Here is a 15642-nt window from a genome sequence, read left to right as displayed (position 1 = left end):
GAACGAATGGCTTAATAGTTCTTGAGATTTTTGTAGACGTATATGCATATATGTATGTTTATACTTACAAACTATTACTTTTACATAATAGTAAGATTTATGATATACATATTTTTCGGGTTAGTTAATCTGACAATCGAAGCATGTTCAACAGTAGGGACGATTGCCTGAAAAAAGAAAAAAAATAGAGCTAGGGATTAAAACTGCTTATACGCTATCAATGATAACCTTGAAAGTATACGAATTATACTATCAATATTTTATTGAGTGTTAAAAATGCATTTTACAACGTTATTGCGTTTCATGTAACGTTATCACAAAAGGAATAGTTTACATATAAACTGTACGAGAAATTAATGTTATTTCTACTCGCAAGAATCACCGTCTTCCGAGCTGGAACTAATGCTAGAACTACTTTGATCACTGCCACTATCTTCATTTTCTTCAGAGTTATCTATAAAATAATAATTATTGAGTTTAAATAATAAATTTTGTTTTTTGTACTTATCCATTATACCTTTCCGTTTCAATTTCTGGGCTACCAGTTCTGTTTTAATTAGGAAGTTAATGCAGTCACCTGGCTCCCTTTTCCAGGCTTTTTTTTTGATTCTTGTCGTTTTCTTGTTTCCTTGACGTTGTCATCAAGAAATTTTAAATAATATTCTGAAACAATTTTTCACACGTTTAATTTACTAAGGTTTTAAAAAAAATGCTGTAAAAATACTGAAATAAAGTAATATTTAAATGAAACGTGAGACAGAGAGTTCTAAATAAATTGCTGTGTAACGCATAAAGAATTCTATGGATACCAGCACATTCACATAGCTACTAGAAATGACCAAAAGTTATAAACTTGAATTAAATCTTATGGAGCTTTAAAAATCATTGATTAAGCCATAGAAATTAAGACAAAAATGTGTAAAGTAAAGACTACTGTTGTTCGTAAAAACAGATTTATAATAACAGATCAAAAAATTTTATAAAGTAAAACAAATATAAAATTACGCTTATTTAGCAGACAGTATATGGATGTAGAAATAGTTCTTATAAAACTATATTTTAAGTAACTAACTGTGATACATAGAGGGTGGTGCAGTTATCGTTGGAATAAGGATATTCGGAAGTTGGATACAGTTAAATTATATTGAAAAAATTTTGAGAGAGTAAGACGCAATGAAAACTAAAAAATGTATCTATAGATACTCGTATCAATAAGTCAATAATAAGATTCAAAAAAATAAGGTTAAACATTGGTTGAAATATAAAAAAAGCCTAAAAAAATTAAATAAACAATTAGTGATTTATTATAAAGATGTTGATTTATTTAAAATTAAATAAATATTTATTTTTCGATAGAAAGATGCTTGTAAAAAATATTGTTTTAAAGTTTTTAAGAAAATTCATAAATCAAAAGAATAGTTTGTTCATGTATATAAGAGGTCAAATATTTAAAAACAAATGCATCAATAAGTGATTACTACTTATATTAAATATAAGTTGCAAACCACGACGCATAACAAGCATATAGAAGTTTTACTTAAAAAACGCAAATGGGAGAAAGAGAAATTCCGAATTGATTGTAACTATATCTTAGCAGCATAAAAAAATGGTTGATTGATTAACGATTTTAAATTATCTTACTTTTATAATTAAGTTATTTGTATAGTAATTTTTTTCTTTAGCTTATTAAATATTGTTCATAGATTTCAGACAAGTCCTAAAGAAGAAGATAGACGAAGATGGGAACCGCGACGTTTAAAGTAAGGTTGGTGATTCGTGGGTTTAAAGATAGGAATAAGTACGAGTTTCAAGAGACTTATGCTCCTGTATCTGGGTTGGCTCTTATGAGATCGGTAATTTCAACTTTTAATAAATTTAACTTAGAAACTTGTCTGCTGGATGTCAAGATAGCATTCCTGAATGTTTCAATCAAGGAAGAAATAAATATAGAGTTTCCTGAAGGTCTGCTTGACGAAGATTAACTTAAGAAAAGTAAAGTATGTAATTTAGAAAAAGCCCTTTATAGACTCAAGATCAGCTTAAAGAAATGGAGCAAGTGTTTTCGTGTGGTGCTGCACTGAAACTAGTATCACAAACGCACACCAGTAAAACTTGCCTTTACGCATGAAAAGAAAAAGTTAGCCTTGTAATCTTGATTCCATATGAAGATAATATCATGATAGCAAGAAATTAGTAAGTAAACCAAAAGAAATTAAGATTGGTCTGCAGTCTGACTTTAAGATATCAGATCTTGGCGAGGTTGGCACTTTCCTAGTTATCACAGTAAAAAGAGATAAAAAACATAATTTAATTTCACTTACGCAAACACCATACTTCGACAAAGTTCTGGAAAGGTTTGGATTTACCGACTCAAAACCACAAAGAACACCAATGGTGACAAATCAAGCCCTGAATCGGCAAAGAAAAGACAGATAAGAATCGGAAGAAACTGGAGAACTGAACAATAGAACTAAAACTGAAGAAAATGTACCCCACAGGTACGGCCAAGCGGCCGAACCAGGCGCACATTTTTTTTTTATTTGAGAAGCACGGTAGGGGTATAAGAAGAGTGGATTCACGTGGAAATGTCCATATAGGCGCACATTTTGGAGATGCGTGGAAGGGGTATACCGAATGTGCGCCTAGAAGGAGAGGAGTGGAAATGTCGGCTATATAGCTGTATATATCTGAGCGCACAGCCAAAGCAAGCGACGACACGAGTTTTTCTTTTTTGAGAGTCTTTTGACTCTGCAACCGAGTACATGCTATGTATATATTTAACTGACTTGCTCTCGGTCCGGCTTCAATGTTATCTATAAATCTTATCTAATTAAATCGTGGAACTAAATGCTCATTAATTATATACACAGCATTTTGGTTTCAATACATTATTTTTTAACTCTTCCGTACTCTTAAAATTCCCATATCCATTTATGTTTTTAAAAAATATATAGCTTCAACTATTTTTTAAGGTTTTCAGTGCAGCTTTGACCACTAATTTATTAATTTCACACATCTTAGCTGCTGTAAACTGTAGGACAAGCTCCGGAGGATATCCATGAACATATGTGACTTCAAAAGTGATATCTTTCGTTCTTTGGATAGCTAAGATGGTTAAGGCTTATGCCCCTGCGTAGATTGTTTAGCACTTAAGGGTTCAAATCCACTTCATGGTAGATATTTTTCTTAAATTTTTTTATTCAATGTATCATTCTGTCTTCATTTCTTTTATTTTTGTTTCGTTAATATATATATATATATATATATATATATATATATATATATATATATATATATATTCATATAGGTTCCTTAGTACCATTTTATTATGATTCACTTATTACATGATCAAATAATGTATTTAAAAGGCATTGCAGTATTGTATTCCCAGCTACTGCAGTAACATCATTCTTGTACACTGTTGTAAATTCATACAAGTCTTTGAACATTATTACTCCTATTGTTAAAGTACAGCTCAAGTAAAACCCAACAGCGTATATTAAGTGAGAGGGTAACTGATAACGTTGTCATTTAAGCTATGTACAGTACAGTTTTAGCAGAGATACATAGAACGAAATTCCTATGCAAGTATCTGCTACTAAACCTACAATACGTGCTACGTAGAATACTTTGTAACATTTCTTCTGAACTCGCGTCAAATTCCAGTCACAATGTTGAATTTACGAAAAAGTGATTAAATATACACGAAGCAATAGTTCAGCATATACATATATACATTGGAATAATGGTTCGTTTCAGCCACCATCAGTAATATAGCTTAAGAGGATGAACATAAAATATAGATTTTATTGTAGTGAAATATCACGAAAAAATTCAGACTTTCTCAGTAATAGCAAACAATACAAATGTATAACGCTTTTTGAATCAGTAATGTCAAACGGAAATAATAAAAATTGTCTGGCACGTGCGTCACATCAACTCTTCCAAATTGCACATTGGTCAGAACAGAAATCGTTGGTATGATCGTCTTTTATTTTTTTAAATATCAGTCGTAAGGATAACAAATAAGTAAATTCGAGAAAAAGTATAAACAATTTAAAAAAATTATCATGCATTTGTTTACTAGTTCACGCACATATAAATGCTTGTTTGTACGCAAAAGATTTGACATTTCAAATGCTTTTTTTTCTATTATCGGTTGGTAGGGCTGCAAAATACAAACTTACTGTAGTATTTATTTTTAAATGCTCTAATTACAAAAAAAATAACAAGCGTATAAGATGAATGCTTCTGTCAGTCTATGATTGTTTCTCTAATACTACATTAACGCTTCGATTTCCAAAATTTATGATGTAAGGTACAGGTAATAAGATGTTATAGATTTTTTATTTATTATTTTGTTTTGTTTATTTTAGAATAACAGCATGGAACCTGAGCCTTTGGGTACAACTGTACAAAACGACATAATTAACAATATTCCTGAAAAAATTTTTGAAACTAGTTCTGATCAGGAATCAAGTGACACTGAAAATAAAGTTCAACATGCCAAGAGTCATGTAACAGTAAAGAAAGAAAAAATAGTTGTACCACTAAAGGTATAAAAATAAAATGTTTTATATAATATATTTGACTCGTCAACATACTTCATTATCAGTGTAATATCTAAAAAGTAATAGCACATGAATTACAAATGAAATAAACGTACTGTAGCAAAAGTATCTTCTAGGATTCATGCGTAAATAGCGATTACCACCATACTGATAGGAAGCAGAAGAAAAAAACAAAAAGGAAGCACAGTAGCAAAAGTTTGAATGATTTAAAAGATTCACAGTCCGCTAATAAGGTGATAATAAAGTTTAATACAATATTAGTATACATGTTTTATAAAGTCCACATGAAAATGACGGCAAAAAAATATTTCTCCAGTGCGTCGTGAGAAAATTTTGGTATACGAATTCTATAACAAAAACGTTAAACAATCGTGGCTCAGTTGCATAGCGCTTGATTCTCGTCCAAAATCATAGGGCTTGTTCCACACTATGAGATTTTTACAAATACGCATACTTGTATGAAAATTAAATCAAAGTTTACGAAGTGTATCAATTTGCAGGTAACTGCTATGAAAAAAAGAAAGGTCGCAACAGATGACCCTACAACGTATACAAAACCTTCTGGAATCCCAAAGATTATGAATACAGAAATTATTGCTAAGAAATACAAAACTGTTCCTCAGACTAGTCAGATAACTAAAGCAGAGTCTTCTGTAAAAGTTAAGGTATTAATAAGATTTATTGAAATTTTTTTAGTTTCAATAGAGATTATTGTCACAAACATACATCTCTCCAAGGTTGTCCCTGTGGGCAAAGCAACGCCTGAGGGATCCTGGTCGGATGGATATGCGTGGCGAACGCTGTTTTTCCTACTGAGGGCCCACCAGCCTTTAAAAATTGCTGAAGTAGGAGAAATTACGTTCACATTGCCCATACACAAATTTTTCCAGAGTTCAAGTCAGGAAACAAACGTTAGTGCGCTCGAATTGGAGCCGGAAAAAGTTGGCACTTGTAATTCAACACAACTTCAAAACCTGAAAGAAGCAGCAGCAACGGTTCGTTCAGCTTTAAAATATTAAATTTTTAAAACTTTATATCACATAATACACATTTATACACAATAGTGCTGTGCAATAACGGCTTCGACACGAGACGGTATCGCTCAAAAATCAGTGATAATAAGTCAGTGATACAAGACCCAGCGAGACGATACTGTGGAAACTCTCGTCTCGTCTCGGTCTCGTCTGGAAGTCTCGGAAAATCTTTTAGACCGCCAAGAGTCTCAAGGGTCTCAGAAAAAAGTTCGAGACCTCCGAGACTATCGAAAAATCTCGAAAAGAGCTGAAAGCTTCTAAGGCACTTGAAAGTATGGCAAAAAATACTTAAGACTTTTGAGACTCTCGGAAGTATCGAAAAATAATCGACTTTTCCAAAAATTTTAAAGAAAAAACTAGATCTTTTTTCAGGAGTGTCGGAGGTCTCGACATTTTTTGCGAGACTTCTGACATTCTCGGGGATTTCGGATTTTTTTCCGAGACCCCCGAGACTCTCGGTGGTCTCGAAGATTTTCCGAAACCTCGAGACGAGACCGAAAAGAGACGAGACTTTTACGGTATCGTCTCGCTGAATTTGGAGCGATACCATATCGTCTCGTCTCGAAGCCGGTATCGCACTAGCATGAGTGTACATAACGAACTATGTTTTAATAATTATCTATAAAAACTATCTATAAAAATCATCTATAATTTTATATATATATATATATATATATATATATATACTCAGACTGAATAAGACAACGTGACGCATATATATATAGCTGGTCTAAGTGGGCCAGAAAGAACGCGGATGTGCAGATGTATTCCAAAACTTTTTTCAAATCTTTCCGACAAATTTGTGACACAAGATGTCTTCAAGACGTTATTAAGTTACTGAAGAGCCTTATTTTGTATTTTATTGCAACCATTGCATTTTTAACTTTTGCCGTCTTATTGAAATGTATAGCATTCGTCTCATCACTGGTGTAGGTGGGGACATAACGCGTAAGAAATCATTTTTTTCACTCCGTTATAGGTCTAGGTGTTACTAATAGCTATTTTCTCCCAAATATCATGCAAGGTTATGTACTGTTTTTATTCTTTAGAGCTTCCTAACAAATTCTATAGAAAAGTTTAATTAATTTTGAATTCTATATTTCAAGAAAATATGGTTGAGAGATCAAGTTAATTTCAGCAAAGTAATTTAATTCTAAATAAGAGTAGCAGAGAACCGGAGTATAATCATTACTCATTAGACTCTTATAAAATCATATAGAACATGAGTAGATAAATTAATCATACAACCGTTATAAAATCTTGTAAAACTTAAGTATAACATTTCTTATTAAACTCTTGTAAAATCTTATAGAACATGAGTAGATAAATTATACAACCGTTATAAAGTCTTGTAAAACTTGAGTATAATATTTCTTATTAAACCCTATTGTTGCGGTCCAATAAAAACCAATAAAAAATTCATTGATTTTACCATAGGATTTTTCTATTGGTTTGTTATCGGTATTTGCACCCGTAAGTCCAAATAAAATCCGAAATGGTCAAAAATAGATTTTCTATATAATTTATTATAACTAGGACATGATCGAACAAAAATAAATTGACAAATTTATGTCATACCATCCGGATGGTAACACCAAAACGGGGGGACTAAAGTATTTTTTACAAAATTCTAATAAAAATTAATAACTAACTTTTCTTTCAATTTACATATAAAGTATCCAATGGTTTGATATTTGAGTGGATACATTGCTTTAGTAACAATAATGTTATTAAATATATAAATATGAATGTCGGAAACATTGCGCTGATTTTCTTTAAGTATTATATCACCAACAATAACTCTCTTTCGTAAGGTATATTTAAGTAACCACTTGTCTTATTGTTATGGAATAATAATAATAATACTAACATAATTGAACTCTTTTTTTTGACAAAGCCAGAATATTAAATATTTGTGTTATGGTCATTATTAGCACTTTTTAATCTTACAATACTCATTTACTGTGTAATAAACAATTTAAAAAAAAGTGTCATTGAATGAAAATTTATTGTTTACAGCGATCACTTTAAAACAAAGTTAACAATTCAAGAGAAGGATCTTTCAAGTTTTTTTTTGTTTATTATAGGATTAACAAGTTGTATATGATACATATTAACATAAATAATTTAAATGAATTTAGAATATAATTTTAGCATTCATCAGTGACGAAAACAATTTTAATATTTTCCATTTTTTTAAATCTTTAAAGTAGCTAACTTATTGTTTTTTTCCGTTGAACCTTATAGTTTTTTTGTTTTATTATATTTTAATGTTGTAAAACTTTTAATTACTAGTCACAGTTTAATTCTTTTCATAAGGTAGGATTTCTTTCTGCAGTTGTTAATTCATGCTCTCCCCTAAAAAAGTTATAATGATAACACAGACCGTTAATAATACAAGTATTATTGTAAGCATTGTTTCAACGTTATAAAGCAGATGTTACTTACGAGACGTTATTAAGTTAATTGCTTGTTGATTAGTCATATTTACTGTGTAATATAACTCTGCCACTTGACTAAGACAAACTAATAAATTACTAACTGATAATTGTATTATAGACATATTTTGCACTTTTTAACCTTCTAACAATAATTCACCAATATACAAATAAAGAAAAAATGTTCTTAAAAAAAATTATATTTATTACAGCGACCATTGTTAAAAACACTTATTGCTGAAAGAAAAGGATCGTACAACTTGTTTTTCATGTTTGTTATAGTTTTTTTGGATTTTTAAAAAAATTGTTAAAATAGTTTACCTGCATATATTTGAAACAGGATGACGGTGACTATTTAGGACAATAAATCATGATGTATTCCTGTTTGTCTTTAAGCTTCTTTGAGTCTTATTCTAGCTTAATGCTGTAAAAATAATAATCTGCACAAATTGTCGAGTACTAACTTAGAAATAGAAAATATTTTTTTACCAACTGATGTTGAAATTACATGTCCTTTTGTAGAAGAGTTATCATGAAAACATATACCGTTATTAATACAAATGATACTTTCTACATTGTTCTTATTAAATCAAGCAGATATTTTTTCCAAGATAATATTTAGAAAGTCGCTTGTGATATCGTTATCAGTTAAAAATTTTAACAATTTCATTTGACTCTGATAATAGACAAAAACAAACTAACAAATGATAAACCCTAACAAAAACATTTACTATTATAATGCAAAAAAAAAGCAATTCTTAGGAAATATTAAAAATTATTACAATTTTCATTGTTTGGAACGTTTAGGGTTATTCCTAAAGTATTTAACAATTTGGTTGTCTTTACTGATGTGCCGTTTAGATAAGAAAACTGTTCCTACATGTGTCTTGTTTATTGTAAAGATCTTTGATTTTTTTTCTATAAAAATTTAATTGCCAAAATGAACACTGTTTGTTTAGATATTCTCCGGTGGTTTATAAAACTTTTTAAAGTAATTTACTTGCATAAATATGAAACAGGATTACGGCGACCATCAGTGTTGAAAAAATATAAGGTCTTTTTTATTTAACATAGTAGTTTTTTTTTTTTTTACTAATGCTTCGGAAATAACAGTCACTACCAAGTGTCAAACACTAGTGGAAAAATAAAAACTTTTTTTTTACTATCTGAAGTTGTTAATACATGTTCTTTTCTTCGAAAGTTACAATGATATTAGAGACTGTATCTATAAAAGATATACTTCATGTGTTATTTTTTTTTAATAAAGCAGATATCTTTTGTAAGATGTTGTTTAATGAATCGCTTGTAAATCGTTATTAATTCATAATCTCAATAATATAGTTTGACTCTGACAATTGATAAAGACAATAAACTGATGAATGATTCACTGTTATGCATTTTACTGACATTTTAAGCAAGCTTACACCTTGGCAACAAATTTTTTTTTTTAAATACATACAAAGATTATTTTTTTTAAACACGTATAATGATTACAGGGACCAGCATTAAAGACATACAATGCTTAACTTAAAGAGCCTTATGATTGGGTCATGTCTACTGTTGAGCTGTTTAAATTAAAATACTGTTCATGACGTGTTTTCTCGATTTCTTAGAACTTTGTTTTGATTTTCGATAGGTATGATATTAAAAACATTATCACTGTTAAAATGCTTTTTGTTTTTAAAAAAATTATTAAAGTAATTGATTTCCTCAAATTTAACAAAAAATTACGACGACCATAAGTGACAAAAAAATATAAGGTTTTTTTTGCTAAACCTTAAAGTTCTTCCTTTCTCATTTGAGCTAAATGCTGTGGAAATTTTAATCATTACCAAAAGTCAAAAACTTGTCAAAAAACAAAATCTTTCTTTTTTACTAACTGTAGGTGTTTATGTACGAGTATGCACTTCTTTGGAAAAGTAATAGTAATAGCAGAGACTGTAAAAATTTTTAAAAATAATTAAGACATTGTTTTTTGTGTAATACAGCAGGTATTACTCATGAGACGCAAATTAGTTAACTGCTGGCTGCATTATTATTCCTTTATTAGTTTAACAATATTATTTGACTCTGTACTAGACAAATACAAACTAACAAATTATTTACTATTAATGATATGGTTGACACATTAGCAAGCTTACACCCTTACATTGTTGTTTAACCAATATAATACACAAAAAGACTTTTTTAAAAAATTACTTTCGATAACAGCCACCACCGTTAGTTAAATTGAATGCTGGACTCAAAGTATCTTACAATTTGGTTGTCTCTACTGTTGTACCGTTAAGATAAGAAGACTGTTTCCAAATGTGCATTGTTTATTATTAAAAATTTTGCTCTGATTTTCTATGAGTATTGATTCAACAGAATTATCTAACAGAATTATTTAACAGAATTTGATTAAAGTAATCTACTTGTATATATTTGAAGCAGGATCACGGTGACCATGAGTAATAAAATATGAGGTTTTACTGTTCAACTTTGAAGTTCTTCTTCTTTTAATTTAGCTAGATGCTGTAAAAATTACAATCACTACCAACAGTTAAAAACATGTCATAATTTCTATTTTACTAACCCCAGTTGTTGATACATTTTCTTTTCTTAAAAAAGTTATGTTGGTAACAGAGACCTTAATAATTGAAAATTACACTTTATTCATTGTTTTTATTAATGAAAGCAAATATCTCATATAATATTTCATTTTGTGAATTATTGGTCACATCGTAATCGATAGTTATTTTTTAAAATATAAGTCGTCTCTTACATTTAACTAAGAGAAACTTACAGACTATTTACTATTATTCATATCACGAACATATTACCCGCTTACACACCCTTACTTAAATTTTTTATTAACATAGATACTGATAAAATTTTTTCTAAAAAAATTTCAGTGATAACAGCGACGGCCGTAAAAAAAAGGTTATGCTGGACCTAATGTATCTTACAATTAGGACGTCTATACCGTTAAAATCTTAAAGTTAAAAGATGGTTTTTGAATATGCATTGTTTGGTGCTTATAACTTTGTTCTAATTATTTATAAGTATCAAAATACCAACAATAACACTGTTTGTCTAAATGTTTTTTAAGTTTTTTTAAAACTTATTAAAGTAATTAATGTATAAATTTGTTACTTAATTTCAGCGACCATCAGTGCATAAAAAAATAAAGTTTTTGATTCAACTTTAAATATTTCTTTCCTGTATTATCGTCAAATGCTGTAAAAATCACAATCTCCACCAACCGTCTAGAACTTGTCGTACAGTAGAACATTTTTTTTCACCAACTGTATTTCGTAATATATGTACTATTTATAATTAAAAATAATAATAAAAGAGCCTGAAAATAATACAAATAATTAAAGATACATTGTTTTTGTGCAATAAACCAGATATGACATATCCTACGCTTTTTTTCGAGCCACTAGTTATCGTGTTATTGATTAATAACATCTAGAATATAATTTGGCTTTAACATTAAATTAAAAGACAGTAACACCTTAAATACCATTTATTTGTGTTATTTTTAGTCTCTTCTGATATTATATAAAATTAAAAATAGTACTTATGTCACCGTATAAAGTAACGTATAAATTTATTAGTTGATTTCAGCGACCATCAGTGCCAAAAAATATAAAGTTTTTTCTCTTTACCTTTGAACGTTTCTTTTCTGTATTATAGTCAAATGCTGTGAAAATCACAATCTCCACCAACAGTCAAAAGCTTGTCGTACAGTAGAATACTTTTTTTACCTACTGTGTTTGGTAATATATGCACTATCTTTCATTATACTGAATAATAAAAGAGACTGAAAATAATACAATTAATTTAAGGTACATCGTTTTTATGCAATTAAGCAGATATTACTTATCAGACGCTATTTTGAAGTCACTAGTTATATTGTTTTGATTAATAACATTAACAGAATAATTTTCCTATAACATTTAATGAAAAGAAAGCAACATTATATACTTTTTCTTTGTATTATTTTCAGTCTCATTTATTATTATATATAATGAAAAATAGAACTTATGTTACCGTATAAAGAAACGTATGAATTTGTTACCCGATTTTAGCGACCATCAGTACCAAAAAAAAATAAAATTTTTTATCCTTATCTTTACACGTTTTAATTCTGTATTATAGTTAAAAGCTGTAAGAATCACAATCCTTACCAACAGTCGAAAACTTATCGTATAGTAGAATTTTTTTTTTTATCAACGGTTTTTGGTAACATATGTACTATTATTCATTATTCATAATAATTAAAAAGCATAAAAATAATACAAATAATTGAAGGTACATTATTTTATGCAATAAAGAAGATATCACTTAATATACGCTTTTTATCAAGCCACTAGTTGTATTGTTACTGACTAATAATATTTACAATATAATTTACCTTTAACATTGAATTTAAAAAAAATAACACATTATATACTAATAATTTGTATTATTTTTAGTCTTCCTTATTATTATGTAAAGTTAAGAATAAATCATATATTACCGTATAAGTTAACGTATAAATTTGCTACTTGATTTTAGCAACCATCAGTGCCAAAAAAACATAAAGTTTTTTCTCTTTACTTTCAAACGTTTCTATTTTATATTATAGTTAAATGCTGTGAAAATTACAATCTCCAACAACAGTCAAAAGCATGTCGTACAGTAGAATACTTCTTTTACCAACTCTATTTGGTAATGTATGCACTATCTCTATTTATACTTAATAATAAAAGAGACTGAAAATAATACAAATAATTTAAAGTACATTGTATTTATGTAATTAAGCAGATATTACTTAGTATATATTTTTTTTAACCACTAGTTGTATTGTTACTGATCGTAAAATTTTAAAAATGTAATTTGCCTTTAACTTTACATTTAAAGAAAATAACACATTATACACAGATAGTTCGTATTATTTTAAGTCTCTTCTATTGTTACATATAATTAAAAATAGTACATTTATTACCATATTGATTAACGTATGAATTTGCTACTTGATTTCAGCAACCATCAGTGCCAAAAAAATATAAAGTTTATTCTCTGAAACTTTAAACGTTTTTTTTCTGTATTATGGTCAAAAGCTGTAAAAATTACAATCTTTAACAACAGTCAAAAACTTATCGTACATTAAAATTTTTTTTTACGAACTGTTTTTGGTAATATATGTACTATTTTTCATTATACATAATAATTAAAAAGCATAAAAATAATACGAACAATTTAAGGTACATTGTTTTCATGCAATAAAGCAGATATCACTTAATATACGCTTTTTGTCAAGCCACTAGTTGTATTGTTATTGATTTATAAAATTAACAGAATATATTGCCTTTAACATTTAATGAAAAAAAAGCAACATTACATATATTTTCTTTGTATTATTTTCAGTCTCATTTATTATTATATATAATGAAAAATAGAACTTATGTTACCGTATGAAGAAACGTATGAATTTGTTACCTAATTTTAGCGACCATCAGTACCAAAAAAAAATAAAATTTTTCATCCGTAACTTTACACATTTTTATTCTGTATTATAGTTAAAACCTGTAAGAATCACAATCCTTACCAACAAACGAAAACTTATCGTACAGTAGAATTTTTTTTTTACCAACGGTTTTTGGTAACATATGAACTATTATTCATTATTCATAATAATTAAAAAGCATAAAAATAATACAAAAAATTGAAGGTACATTGTTTTTATGCAATCAATCAGATATCACTTAATATACGCTTTTTATCAAGCCACTAGTTGTATTGTTACTGATTAATAATATTTACAATATAATTTACCTTTAACATTGAATTTAAAAAATAATAACACATTATATTCTAACAATTTGTATTATTTTTAGTCTTGCTTATTATTATGTAAAGTTAAAAAAAGTTCATATATTACCGTATAAGTTAACGTATAAATTTGCTACTTGATTTCAGCGACTATTAGTGCCAAAAAAATATTAAGTTTTTTCTTTTCAATTTGAAACGTTTTTTTGCTGTGTTATAGTCAAATGCTGTAAAAATCACAATTTTCACCAACAGTCGGAAACTTGTCTAACAGTAGAATTTTTTTTTTACCAACTGTATTTGGTAATATATATATGCACTATTTCAAAATACATTATAATAAAAGAGACTAAAATAATACAAATAATGTAAGATACATTGTTCTTAAGCAATAAAGAAAATATTACTTATCATACGCTTTTTTTCAAGCCACTAGTTATGTTTTAATTGATTAATAAAATTAACAATATAATTTGCCTTTAACATTGAATTAAGAGAAAATAACACATTATATACTGATTATTTGTATTATTTTTAGTCTCTTTTATTACTACATATAATGGAAAATATTACGTATATTACCGTATAAATTAACGTATAAATTTGTTACTTGATTTCAGCAACCATCAGTGCCAAAAAAATAAAAAGTTTTTTCTCTTAAACTTCAAACGTTTCTTTTCTGTATTAAAGTCAAATGCTGTAATAATCACAATCTTTACCAACAGTCGAAAACTTGTTTTACAGTAGAAAATTTTTTTCACCAACTGTATTTGGTAATATATGCACTATTTTTTAGTATACATGATAATAATAAGAAAGCATGAAAATAATACAAATAATTTAAGGCACATTGTTTTTATGCAAAAAAGCAGATATCACTTATTATACTCTTTTTTTCAAGCTACTAGTTGTATTGTTACTGATTAACAATATTTACAGTATAGTTTACCTTAAACATTCAATTTAAAAAAAATAACACATTATATACTAATTATTTGTATTATTCTCAGTCTCTCTTATAATTATATAAAATTAAAAATAGTACATATGTTACCATATAAGTTAACGTATAAATTTGCTACTTGATTTTGCGACTATTTGTGCCAAAAAATTATAAAGTTTTTTCTCTTCAACTTTAAAGGTTTTTTCCTGTATTATAATCAAATACTGTGAAAATTACAATCTCCACCAACAGTCCAAAACTTCTCGTACAGTAGAAAATTTTTTTTACCAACTGTATTTGGTAATGTTTGTACTGTTTTAATATATTAATAATAATAAAAAAGACTAAAAATGATACAAATAATATAAGATACATTGTTTTGCAAGGGGGCACTTCTATCATCTAGAATTTATAATACGCGCTTTACATTTATATTTATATTCTTCTATTTATTATATTTTCTTGTAATAAAAAATCCGTCTCATAGACAATTCAGCAGTACACATTTTTTTTACATATATTTCATTTCTATTTGAAACACGAAAATTCAAATTTCAACGCCGCGCGCGGGGAATGTGCGTCTAGTACGTTAAGAAAACGCTAGAGCGCGTTCACCCAAAGAAGGGAAAACCTGCTACTCAAAAGGAAATAACGTTAGCATAAAAGGCATTAGTGCGCGATGCAAAATGGAGTTCCTGTTCCAGCGAGCCTGGGACGCGGTATATCCGTTGCTCACCCAGACCTGGAACATTCCCGTGCACCGGTACAATACCGCGACGAGCACGAAAGGAGAGAAAGAGACGAAGTACGAAGGCCGATAGCTGAAAAGTAAGTGTGTACACCACCAACAAGGTAAC

At 28.4% G+C, this 15642-nt stretch overlaps 1 long non-coding RNA gene across 1 annotated transcript in view; it reads right to left on the bottom strand.

The window, feature by feature from the left end:
* Positions 1-284: 284 nt before the first annotated feature.
* The window catches only part of LOC149373808 (uncharacterized), a 38540-nt gene continuing 23182 nt past the window's right edge, over positions 285-15642 (bottom strand). The window contains exons 2-3 of the long non-coding RNA XR_016293293.1: positions 518-663; positions 285-454 (exon numbers count right to left, since the gene is read on the bottom strand). This is a non-coding gene — a long non-coding RNA (uncharacterized LOC149373808). The remainder of the gene's footprint in view (positions 455-517; positions 664-15642) is intronic.

The sequence above is a fragment of the Copidosoma floridanum genome, unplaced genomic scaffold (genome assembly GCF_036245765.1).
Source record: "Copidosoma floridanum isolate Cflo_tuat_1 unplaced genomic scaffold, Cflo_Japanese_pri ptg000026l, whole genome shotgun sequence".
NCBI lineage: Eukaryota > Metazoa > Arthropoda > Insecta > Hymenoptera > Encyrtidae > Copidosoma > Copidosoma floridanum.
The sequence above is the reverse complement of the archived record's forward strand: the minus strand, read 5'-3'. Positions and strand labels throughout refer to the sequence as shown.